The sequence below is a fragment of the Haemaphysalis longicornis genome, unplaced genomic scaffold (genome assembly GCF_048455015.1).
Source record: "Haemaphysalis longicornis isolate Haplotype H1 unplaced genomic scaffold, Haemaphysalis longicornis Haplotype H1 scaffold_5, whole genome shotgun sequence".
NCBI classification, from domain to species: domain Eukaryota; kingdom Metazoa; phylum Arthropoda; class Arachnida; order Ixodida; family Ixodidae; genus Haemaphysalis; species Haemaphysalis longicornis.
In genome coordinates, this window is record NW_027526385.1 from 155,330,611 (window position 1) to 155,343,660 (window position 13,050).

Sequence of the window (13,050 nt, forward strand, 5' to 3'; positions counted from 1 at the left end):
TTTATTGCTTTTGAACTTTGAAGGCAGCCGTCTAAGAAATACACGAACGCACTTTTATTTTGACTCTCACTGGCCTGAAAAACGGTGCCTTGTGACAACTAATCCACTCAAAATACATATCCAAGTGACGAGACGTAGAGGCTTGAGATTTATGTCATGTTGTTATTTCATAAAGGGTGCCTATTGTTAACTAATCTACTCAAAATTCATAACCAAGTGATGAGACGTTTAAGCTTCAGGTCCAAATGATGTTTTCAACGGCTTTCAGCGTTGGTATGACCACATACACCGGGGCGTTCGTTTTGCAGTGCAGGGCAAACGGTTAAAGAAAGGCTAAAATGTTAATCTGGCTATGACCTAGTTTGCTGTATTTTTCAAAACAAGCAACGCCCTCTATAAGATTCGCGAAAATTGAATGTAGACGAGAGCGCACATTTGCGTTTCCGCGACCACAGGAATGTTTTTGGCTAATGCTCGCATGCTCGATTTAGGGACTACGACGTGTTTGCAGTCGAAGCAATATCGCGTACTAGTAGTCCGCCGAATATTTGGCTAAACAGAATATATTAGAACTCGCCCGGTTTGAAGGTCCAGAATGTAATGCGTAAGAAGTGCCCAGAGATATTTGATTTGCATTCGCAACAGCAAATATTTGCGCAGCGCAGTAATACAACCACTATCGCTGTAATGTCAAGGAGAAACGAAATGCGACCGCGCCGATATAACGAGAACCCACAGTGAGCACAATTTCATTTTATGCAAGTCAGACTGCGGCATAACTCAGCAGCACGCGAAATCTGTACACATGACTTTCCAAATACACCCCAACCGAGTGAGTATGTATAATCCACATTAACCAAATTCTTCGATTTCGCGTGTTCTGGTTCATATATTGTGTTCGCTCATCATTTGTCCATTACTGCTCATTCTATTGAAAGCCACTTGGACAAAAAAGATATGGAGGTGCTGGGTATCGATCCCAGTACCTCTCGCATGCTAAGCGAGCGCTCTACCATCTGAGCTACACCCCCACGGTAGGAAACTGCACTGCGATCCCGTTAGGTGCGTGCAATGCCGCGACAGAAACTAGATCAGGCGAGAGTAACCGAAGAAAACCGGCTCCCTCTATGGAATCAACGTTGTGCATTTCAATGTTCGGGCTAGGCTTGCAGGTCAACTGCCCAGTGCTGCATGGAATGTAGATGTTTTTCAACGTTAAATTTGAACACGAATCTGAATAAGAGCTTTTTGTAGGGATTCATCTAAGGTCATAAATAAAATCTGAACATCGTTTCAATTTTTATAATTAGTAGATTCCCTAAATTAGTAGATTCCCCCGAAGCATTGTCCTCGGGCAAATAAAAAAAAGATATTCCACTCAATAAATCATGGTGAGAAAAAAATCAAGTATTTATAACAACTATTCGAAGTAATGTAGCCGACGCGGTAAGAGTAGCGTTGACTAGGTCCCTTTGGCAACGTTTTTGACACTGTAGGGGGGCAAATTTTAATGGGTAACTGGACTACCTAGGGATGTAGACCCGCTACGTTTACCGTTACAATGGCCAACAAAGCCCGCAAGTTGAGTTCGGTTGCCCCACCTTCTTCGTGTTTTTTTTTTTCGGACGGCTTTATTTCCTTTATGTGACAGCGAACCTGTATTGAGCCTATATGAAACCGCCGGCACGTCGGCGTGGCAGGCAGTGGGCTCATAACAACAAAAGTCAGAAGCCACTCTCTTCTGTGAAAGTGGAACACCAGTGGAGACATTCAGCATTGGGCGTACGGAGACGCACAATTTAGGGGAAAGGCTTGAACAATTTTAATTTCGAGCTTCGATTGCAGTCGTCTAAGAAAGTAGTGGAAACACTTATAGGAGCAAAAGGAAAAAGGAAGAGGACAGTGGTGAAGCGTCTCTGGTCCAGGTCCCTAGTCCATCGAGTTGCCGGGCCGACTCGGTGGTCCGAGAAACCGTGATGCTTTGGCTGGCCGGGTCCGGGCTGGCCAGCTCAGTCTCCCACTGCTCCGGGGTGGGGAATGGGGGTGGGTTAGGAGACCGGAAACAGGAGGATACGAGGTAGAATGTGGGGAGGAGTGGGTTGTCGCAGTGTTGGCATCGACGGGGGTAGACAGTGGGTGCGATCTGGTGAAGGATGGCGTGAGTGTATACGGTACCGGTCTGAAGGGGACGATAGATGATGGCTTGGTGGTTGGTTAGGAAGGAGTGGAGGGGGGTAGACGCGTCTGGTAAGGATGCAATATAGAATGTCGTTGTACGTATTATCGAGGGAGAGTTTGAGGTCGTTGGTGTTCGTGCGGGTTGCTGGGATCACTTGGCCATTGGTGGAGAATGCCCGGGAGCGCAGAGCTCGGGTTGCGCCGTGGGCCACTTCATTCCCTGGCAGGCCGGAGTGCCCGGAAGTCCAGATGATCGTAATGGTGGTCTCGTCGGGTAGACGTCAGAGGAGAGGAATGGCCTGAGGGGAGCGGAGGGGGGGGGGGGGGGGGGCGGGCTAGACCCGCCTGGTAGAGGCGGCCCGCCTGCTGCGAGTCGGACACTACAGTGATGTGGGGAAGCTTGGTGTGGTTGGTGGCTGCGAAGGCAATCGCCAGACCTCTTGCCGTCTGTATTTCGTTGTCGTGCGTGGTGGCGGCCGTGGAGATTCAGCTGGCGTGATTGACGGTGACCAAAGTTGTGCGTCGAGTGCAGGAGTCATAGGCAACGTCAGTGTAACGGACCTGGGGGCCACCCACTAGCTTGTTCATGAAAGAGCGGACCCGCGCTTCCCGACGGCCTCGGTTGAAGGCGGGATGCATGTGGGGTGGTATGGGGGAAAGGTGGATGCGGTGCTTGATGGCAGTTGGGAGACATTGTGGCCGGTCTTCATTTGGCGGCGTAGGGTACACTCTAAACGTTTTTACACATAGGAAGCGTCAAACACGCTACTTGGCACCGTAAACTTCGTTTTCAGCACCACGTGACTCAAAATACGCGTGGTTTTCTTCCATGTAAGCGTGAAGCGGGTCGGGAAAACGTACATCCGCTTTCTTTTACGCGTGATGCAAGACTGCATGCGTGTAAACCGGAAAAATCACGCTAAGAAACATCTCCTGCGAGGCATCGCGCCTGTCCTAATCACGCATATACATACCATGATACACAACCACAAAGGAGCCGTCGGGTGCGCTGGTGCCTGTTACTGCGACTTTCACCTCTTTTCTTTTATTGTTTCACGCTAAAGGATTCAAAGGTGGCGCTCGCTTCAGCGATTTGGCGGGAAAACGGAGTTAGAGCCGTTGGAGGCATCGGCTGAAGAAGGTGCTTTGTGCGTCGTGTCTTCCTGCCTTGCAAGTGTGTACTATGCTGAGTGCTCGCTTTCTTGTGGCAAAAAATGGCGAAGAAGGAACAACTTGATGAGTAATTAGACATATATATACTGGCCCGCGGGGAGTGCCGCGTGGTAGGTGCGGAAACACATATTGTCGACAGCGGGAAATTCTCGTGCGTCACAAAGCCGTTCCTACGAACTCCATTTTTTCAGCCGGACGGCGTTCTTACAGTGGGAAGTCTGCTGTCATGCACGATCCCTTCCAATATCCAAATAAGCAAATAATTATTTTCTAATGTATTTGCTCATAACATGCTGTAGAACCATCTTCCGAGTAACGACGTTTTTAGTGCATTGTGTATATCTTCCTATTTACCTTGGAACTTCGCATTAGTTAGTATCAGGCGTAGTTCTCTTTGTAGCTTCTGTTTGATGCGGATAATGCGGTCGACCGGGAAAGATGACAAGAAAGAAGGAAAGAGTGTGTTTCTCGTTGTCGTGGCTGCGATACGTTTCTCTCGTTCGCTGCCCGGTTTCTGTCGGTTTCGGCGTCTATCGCTCGGCATCTTTGGCTCATTGGCGTTTAACTTCGCGGCCGCGCTCGCGTTTCGCGTTGGTGGCCGTTGTCGGGCGAGGAAAGGTGGAGAGAAACGACTTTATTGGGCCCAAATGAGAAGACTGTTTGTAGATGCAGAGCATCTCATTCACTCGCCTTGTCCCTCCGGCGTCGTCGTCGTCGGCGTTGTCCGCCCCTCCCCCATTCTCCTCACCGCGCCAGCTGCGCTCTCCACCGTTCACCCCCTCTCCTCTCCGATAGCGAACACTCTCTCGCGAGGGGCATTGGATTGGATTGGATTGGCTTGCATTGGCTTGGATTGGATTTGGATTGGATTGGATTGGATTGGATTAAAGTGGATTGTGTTGGACTGTGTTGCGTCATAGCCGCGGCAGATGCGCTGGGGCCGGCGCATGTGCAGTACTCTCTCTTCCGCGGTTTCCTCTCCTTCGGGCGCGCTGCGCATATAACCGGTGTACCGTTCTCCGGCGAAACAACATCCACGCTTGGCTCAAACACCTAGAGTCCACGCCGCTTTACAAGTACGCCAACGTCGTCATCGACTGGGACCGGCTTACGCAGTCCCCTCAGCGTTATGCGCGCTATAAAACGCGGTCCCTTCGCCGCTTCGCCTATGCGTCGCATCTACACAGGGGTTCCCGCGAGGGGAGGTGGGAGTTTTTTCTGTCTTCTTTCTTGCAAGGGCTCGCCCAAGCCCATGGGAGTCAGCGGCCTCCCTTGCTATTCGGGCTACCATCGGTGAAAGAGCCGCCTGCGCAATTCGTCCTCCACAGGACACTTCGAAGACCACGAAAACGTTTGTAACCCCAAATTTACAGTCGACGCGCACATTAGCATGCTTTGAAAATCGTGTCCTATACTAAACAACCTCTTCATCTTCCTCTCCGCCTTGTTGGGTAGCAACGAACGCGTTGAACGTTTTGACCTCTTCGGCCAATCTTTGGTTGGCCTATCCCTAGAAGGATCCTGCCACAATCATCATCATTCTGCCGTGTACGGCCGGGACAGGGCCCGAGCAAGAGTAGCTTTGCCCCTAAAAGCCTTGGTGCTGTGTGTGTGTTTTACAAAGAGGACGTTACGCATCCGACTGCTTTCAGGCAGTTGCTAGGATTCGTTCGGGTAGTAGTTACACGTGATGGCATCGACGAAATTCCATGGCCGCTAAAAATGCTACACGTCTGTTGATGAATCTACACTTCGCCTGAGTTAAGTTAATAGCAGTGTTCGCGTGCTGCTTTAAAGTGGCATCAAGAGTTCTTCTGGGGCATGTTTTATAGTTCCTGTCTTTCTCGTATTTCTCTATTTGGAATTGAAAGTTATAGGGAATAAAAAGTTTCACTCAAATTTGAAATTTGTTTAAATTTCTTGTTCTGTGTAGTTTCAAAGCCTTGATTCAGAATCTCAACCATCGCAGCAATCATCACCAGACTTCCTCGCTTAATTTTCTTCACAGACGTATGGGTATAAGTGCCTAAAGAATGTACATCACAGGGTTAATTGTACGGGATTCGCCAAGTGCACTAGTTCAAGATGCTTTATGAACGTTTGCTTTGCACTGCCTTCAACAGCTCTTGGGTTTATCAAGTTCTAAACCCCCTTATTCCGCTAACACTTTAAGTTTGGGGCCGTGTGGAACGAAACATTAGCTCCGCAATCACAACGTGAAGCTTGTCGATCCGTGAATGGAAACCTTCATAATGGTTAGTGACGGTGAAAAACAGGATTTGTCCTTTCCTTACGCGGCATTCTCCAGCTGTGTGTAAGACGCCTCTCTGACCATCAGAAATCATTTAAAAAGAAAGCTGAAAGAAGGTAATGTTTGTTTTGACGTATTTATGTGATTGGAGGGTGCTCCAAGCTACGCAGACCATAATTATAGCACAGCGACTATTGTCTTCTTTAGTATTGCCAGAGTCCTTCAATGCTTTACTGGTCACGAAACTGCTCCGTAACTCAATGGGAGAGCTTCATATGCTGCGTTTGGCCGCCGCGCGGTGGCGCCACCCTCTCACTGAGGTCACTCCTCGGGCGGCGTTGCGCTGGCCCGAACGACGGAGCCGCGGCGAGTTGTGTTTGTTTTGTGCGGGAAAACAAATGTAACGTGCATCTCGCGCTCTTGTGATGCGACTTAAGTAGTGCAACGACGATGCCTAACATGTGTTGCGTCCCGGGATGTCGTTCCTTGTACAACGATACCACAGAAAATGTTTCCTTGTTCTGTTGACCGAGCGACGGGGAGCTGCGAGAGAAATGGAGGCGCGCCATCCCAAGGAAAGAAACGGGAGATTTCAGCTTCGATTATAAGTGTGTGACAGTGCGTGGAAATGCACTGTGTGTGAGAATGGAATAAGCAATGTACCCTTTTGAGAGCATTGTGGACCTAGAATTGTACAAGGCTAACTTAAAGCCGGTTTTTTGTCATATCAGTCAGGTTTTAGCGGTGCTTCATTACCTGTTTGCAAACTTGTATTACCTTGCGCTCAGGCTCGCGTGTAAAAAAAGCTTTGGGACGTCCTTGTGCTTTTACTTTTCATATTTCCGCGAATTATCCCATAGGGTTCGTCTTGTAACCGCGCGTGGCCGTTTCCGGTTTCTTATCTGGCGTTTCAACCGGAGCGCCCGTTTGCTTTTTTTGTCGTACGTCCCGTCGGGCAATATTGTTTGATATGAAAAGGGTGCCACCTTGTCGCCAATTTGATTTTTTGTTTCTTCGACAATGTTCTCGATCCCATTTCCATGGATCTGAAATTAATAACGTTCCGAGAGTAATGCATGCATAGCAAACACCGCGCAACTCACTTTATTGACGTTCATCTGTGCACGTCAGACTGCGGACTGCTTCTTCGATGTTTGTGTTTCATTCTAGTCTTCTGTAGAACAGGAGCTCGCTAGCTCGCAGCGTTCAGAAAAGCTTTGCGTCGTTCTTGGCTACGTGGCAATATTCTGTTTCCTCCGTGTGCTCCACATCGCACCGCGAAAAAATAAATTTTTGTACGCTGGACCACGCTCTTTTGTCTCCCTTCGTAACATTGAATTTTTGTTGCGCGTGATAAAATCAGTTTTATTGTCCTTTTTTCGCTTCCTGTTTTTGCAAATTGCAAAGCGTGGAAGCGGAAACACACATGGTGCAACAAATATCTCTTCGTGTTTTGATCCTTCGCGTTCCTGCAGGGTTTTAGATGTTCTCAGGTATGTACCCACTCAGTGAAACGACAATACTATTGGGCTATCTCTTTTAGTGTTCTGTGCATTCCAGAGCAATCAACCGATTCATTAAGCGTATATGAACGACGCGTACTTGGTTTCTTTCAGTTTTTTTATTGTATTATCGATCGGCCCGCAGCAGTCCGTGACTACGCAGCTACCGTATGTGTGGTATTTACAACATTTGCTTTAAGAAAAGAAGAAATAGAGATTTAAAAATCCGAAAACACAACGGCGCAGCGCTTGTGCCAGAGCACGCAGAAGCCGTTGCCGTTCGCGACCGAAGCCTACGGTAATTTACTACGAAAAATAAAACCCCATTGAAGGCAGCTGATGACTTGACTATTCATTGCTAACTACTACGAAAAAAACACACTTAATCAGCGCACAGACACCAAAAGCAGCGAGCGTTTGCACGCCAAGAGCAGGCCAATACATACATACCAATACGCCGCGAAAGCGGCGGCTGGATGACCTTTGTGCGGCGGTGGCGCCTGCAGTGGCGCGCGCGGTCCCTATATGAAACGAGCGCCGAAGTTTCGTGACCAGTAAAGCATTGAAGGACTCTGGTATTGCTTACTAATCGATTTCTGACGGTCAGAGAGGTGCCTTATACACAGCTGGAAAATACCGCATAAGGTAAGGACAAATCATTGATGTCAAGCGTGAGCAGTTAGCGTGATAATTCGCCACGCCTAAAATAAGCGTGCAAAACATAACGTGTACTCACGCTTCGCAAGCGTCACGCATCGCGCGAGTCATGCTTGGGAAGCGTCATTTTTCAGCATGAAGGCTCATCACGCTTGCAACAAGCGTGCAAAAAATCATCGACACTCACGCTTGCTGTGCGTGAAAAAATTTTGAGTGAGCCGAGCATGCGGAGAACGGCATGGCCAGTACGCATAGAACAGAGGCGTTAAAGTTGGGAGTTTGTCTGAGCCTCCATCAGCTCTGCAAGGACGTTTTGTGGGCCCAGTTTGAGCAGTTTGTCCGTGGAGGTGTAAATGGGGAAGCCACACACTCTTTTATTTTGGCTCTTATTGACATTGAAAATGGTGCCTTTGACAACTAATCTACTCAATACGCATATCCAAGTGGCGAGACGTAGAAGCTTGAGGTATACGTCATGTTGTGATATCCAGAATGGTGCCTATTATTAACTAATCTACTTGAAATGCATAACAAAGTGATGAGGCGTTTAAGCGTCAGGTCCGAATGATGTTTTGACCGACTTGCGGCATTGGTAATGACCGCGTGTTTATAGTACACACACCGGGACGTTCTTCTTCCCACGCCTTGCGCTACAAATACATGTGCTGCCTCGGTAGATTTTTCTCTAAGACTTAGCAAAATACACGGAATCCTAGCGAAATAAACTTCGCGTTAGAAAAAAAAAACGCCATCAAAAACCGAAATGAGCAAAAAACATCTTTTCCGTGATTTATTGCAAAGAAGGTGAAATAAAAGCTGGAATTAAAACCAGATAGGCTATGGCCTAGTGTTTTTCTGTATTTTTCAAAACAAGCAACGCCCTCCGCAGGCTTCGCGAAAATTGAGTGTAAGCGAGAGCGCATATTTCCGTTTCCGCAGTCTCAGGAATGTGCCTGGTTGATACTCGCACGCCCTATATCGGGTACACGACGTGTTTGCATCCGACGCAAGCTTCCGCATTAGTAGTGCGGTCAAATGTTGGACTAAACCGAGTATTCGAGCTATTTTCAATTTAAAAGCATACGCATGTACTGCGTTTGAAATGCCCAGAGTTACTTGATTTGCATTCGAAAGTGCGAATATTTGCGCCGTGCGAGTATACAACAACAATTTGTGCAGTCATGGACAGATAAAATGCAAACGCGCAAATGTGAACGGGACACACAAAGAGCGCCATTCTGTGGGCAACTGAAGTGTGTCTGTCTGGCTTTATGCAAGTCCAATTGTCGTATCTTTCCATAGCAGTAGCAAAGCCTGTAAACGTGACTTCCCAAATATACCCAAACCGCCATTCTGTGATCTACGTGAACGAAATGCAATTTTACGTGTTCCGGTCCATAGATTCGCGATTGCTATTCATTTGTCCATGACGGCACATACTCTTGAAATCTGCATGGACAAAAAAAAAAGTGGAAAGACATGGAGGTGCTGGGTATCGACCCCAGTACCTCTCGCATGCTAAGCGAGCGCTCTACTATCTGAGCTACACCCCCACGGTGGAACGGTGGAGTCGGGTCCCGTTAGGTGCGTATAATGCCGCGACAGAAATTGGATCACGCGACAGGGCCAAAGAAACCGGCTCCCAAGTTGGATTCACCGCTGTGCATTCTAATGCGGACTCACGGCTTTCAGATCAACCGCCCTGCGCTCATCGGAATGTGATGTTTTTCGGCGTTAAATTTAAGCAAGACTCAATAAGGGCCTTATGGAAGAATTGGGCTGAAGCTTATGATTAAACATTTCCAACTGATAATTTACGACTCACAGATATCCTAATGGTCCCCAGAAGCAATGTTCTCGGTCAAATAAAGAGCAATGTTGCCCACGGTGAAAAAATAAATAACAATTTGTCATATTTTAGAGGTTCATGATGCTTTGCGTGCTTTCTGATTTTTCATGTGCAGCTTTCCCGCTCATGGCAGTCCTTTCAACAGTGATTGCTCTGTAGTTGTTCAGCGAAATGTAAACTTCTTTTACACAGCTAATGTTTAGAGTGCAAACTTGCTTTGTGCACAGTTTCAAGTCGCGCACGTTGTGCGACTAGGTTCCTGAGCCATGGAAACTATCCCGTAGAAATGCTTGGGGAGTAATATTTGACAGCGAATTAGACAAATAATATTTAGACTCCAGGAAAGTTCTTTGAGTGTTTGTATCTTCACGTTGACATCTAACTTTATGCCAAATATCACTTTCTTCAAGTGGTTTTGCTAGGTTCCTGAGAGGTCGGAATTTTGAGCGAGAAAGCTGCGTATGTAAAACGGTGAGCACTCCGGAGTGCATCGACAGATACAAGGCGGAGGAAACTTTCAACCTCTCAATCTCCCTGCCGCTTTCCGACCGTACCCCCTTAATCCAAGTAGCGGTACACGGAGGCCAGCTTCATGAGGTTGAATTTGTACCGAAAGGGCTGTCGGAAATTCTCGGGTACACAGCGATGAGCAAGCATGGCATTTGCTGCTGAGCCCAATCACGCAGGTTGTTTTACCGGTCGCGGCGGCCGCTTTCCTGGTGGAGGAGGCGAAAAGCGAAAACGCCCGTGTGTTGAAAATTTTGGCGCACGTTAAAGATGCCCAGGTGGTCAAAATTAATCCGGAGCCCTCCGCTTCGGCGCACCTCACAGCCTAGATGCAGCTTCGGCGCGTAAAACAATCAATCAAATCAACAAATCAAGCATGGGAGGGGAGAGGTGAGCTGTGCGGAGTGTGGTGATTGGCTCCACCTGGTGGCGCTACACGGATGAATTTCGATGTACACCGAAGAGAGGCTGTAGCGTCTGCGCTAATAAAAGTTAGCGGGCGGGACCTATGTTGTCAGTGTGTGCCTACACCCCCAACAGTGGTTTTTGTGTCTTCACTGCAATGCGCTATGTTCGCGGGACAGGTCAACACAACTTTCGATGAGGATGGGATACCACGCAGGGTGTGGTCTGACCAGTAAAATCTGCTAGATAGGCAGTGCCCGTTGTTCCGATTGCTGAAACAAGACGGGCAGCTGCACATATGTTGTGATTTCCGGATAACAGTCAATTACGTAGCCCTAATAGAGACGTATCTCGTGCCGCACACCGATGATTTGCTCATAAAACTCGAAGGAGGAGTAAATTTGACAAAGCAAGATCGGAAGGAGGCCTGCCAGCAGATGGAGCTGGAAGAGGAATCCCAGGAATTCGTCACCAACGACACCCAAAGGGAAGCAATACACGAGACTGCCCTTTAGGGTCACATCAGCGCCGGCAATATTCCAATGAGAGGTGTAAAACCTGAGGGGCCTCGATCATGTCGCAATATACTTCGATGACATATCAGACGTTGGGAAAACGTCTGCAAGGTACTAGAGCGACTACAAGAAGTGGGCCTGAAGCTGAAGCTCGCGAAATTCTAGTTTCTGTCACCCGAGGTCGAGTAGTTGTATCACGTAATAAGTGCTGCCGGACTACCTCCAAATCCAGCTGAAAGAAGTTGAGAAAACGCCGAACCGTAACATGTACAAGAACTTCAAAGCTATCTGGGCTCGGTGAATTTCTACAGGAAGATCCTCCCGATGCTTTCAGAGGTCCTGCAACCATTGAACCGCTTACCGACTGCTGGGACCAAGTTTCGCTGGACTGCAGTCGAACACTATTCCTTCATTCACAGCAAAAAAAAATTCTGACATCCGTCCGTGTCCTGGCACATTACGACCCTCCCAGGCCAACGGTGTTGGTCACTGATATTTCCCCTCATGGCCTGGGGGTGGCTCTGGCACAGCGAGAGGCTTCGGGAGAAGAGCGGCAGATAGCTTTCGTGACACGAAGCCTCACCGCCGCAGAAAAATAACTACAGTCAGCTGGATAGAGAGGCACTTCTCGTGTTTGGGATCACTATGTTTAGGCAGTATCTGCGGGGACGAGGTTGGGTTCCGGAAACACGCGGACACAACTCAATGGGTTAGTGTGATCGCCATCAGCGGGAAGTACAATTGCGTACATGCGAGTCATGCTTGCGAACTACGGCCTCCCAGATATGGTGGTATCGGACAATGGCCTCATGTTGAAGAAGAACCACGTGAAGCGGGTGGTGGTGCCGCCCTATCATCGTGCCTCTAACGGTGCTGCAGAGAGGGATGTTCAAACGATGAATGTAAAACTACAGAAAGTTGGCACAGGGGACCTGCACGCACAAATCGCAAGGATACTGTCAGCATATCGGTCGACGCCCCACGAAGTAACCGTGTGCTGCCCGTCCGAGCTGCTAATGAGACGGTAGCTCAGGACAACGTTGGGTCTGCTTCGGCCGGACCTACGAACGACGGTCCTCCAGAAACAACTCGCTCAGAAGTGTGATCGTTATCAAAGAGCTAAGACGAGGGAGCAAGCACAACCAGGAGACAGGGTGTTCGCCAAGAACTTCCGTCTGACTAAGAGTTGGATGCCCGCCATTGTCACCAGGCAACATAATTCCCAGTGCAGCTGCAGTTGGACGATGGGCGCCAATGAACTCACCACCTGGATCAGGTATGGCAACCTCAGCCGATAGCAGGCCGGCCAAGCGTCCACGGCCCTGGCAGCTCCCCTGAATGCCTAGCGCTACAAGTATCACTGTCGTCAATGACCGGAGACGCAGCTGGCGGTGTCTATCCAAACATGGTACAAAGTTCGGCTAACCAAGTGCTTCTTTCCAGCGAGCCCTTCCCACGGGAGGCCAGGGACATGGCTCACAGCGCACCGAGTGCCCCTTGCTTCTACCCACCCGTCGGCTTCGCCGGAACACCAGGGAACGCCGTCCTGTGCTTTGGATGGGATTGTAAACACGTTTATTCCATTTTGTCGCTCTTGAGGTATTCTCCTTGAACTCTAACTCTTCGGTGTCCTCCCATAACTAACTTTGGTTGAACTGTTGTGTTGAAGGGAAGGAAGTGTGGTATCTGAAAAGAGTTGAGCCTGCGCTTGTGAAGTGTTCATGTGTTGCTGTCCCCGTTAATTTGCGCGCAGTTTGTTTTTTGAGAGGTAGTAACTGACTCCACCATGCGGCGCTGGACGGATAAACATCCATGCACACCCAAGAGAGGAAGCAGCGAGCAAGCTAATAAGTTGCTTTTCGTTGCCTGGTGTGTCACTTAGCAATGATTACTCACCCCAATATATTTTATAATTGATTGCCATCCACTCGTACTATATGTTGCTTGTTTAGTTGCTTTTATTTATTGTTTGTTGGTATTCATCGAGGTTCCCGTTACAGTTTTTAACTTTAG

General features: G+C 48.5%; 1 non-coding gene across 1 annotated transcript; it reads right to left on the minus strand.

Annotated features, from left to right (window-relative positions):
• Positions 1-958: 958 nt before the first annotated feature.
• On the minus strand, positions 959-1,031 carry Trnaa-agc (transfer RNA alanine (anticodon AGC)). The gene has a single exon. It is a non-coding gene; the product is annotated as a tRNA-Ala (tRNA).
• Positions 1,032-13,050: the final 12,019 nt, after the last annotated feature.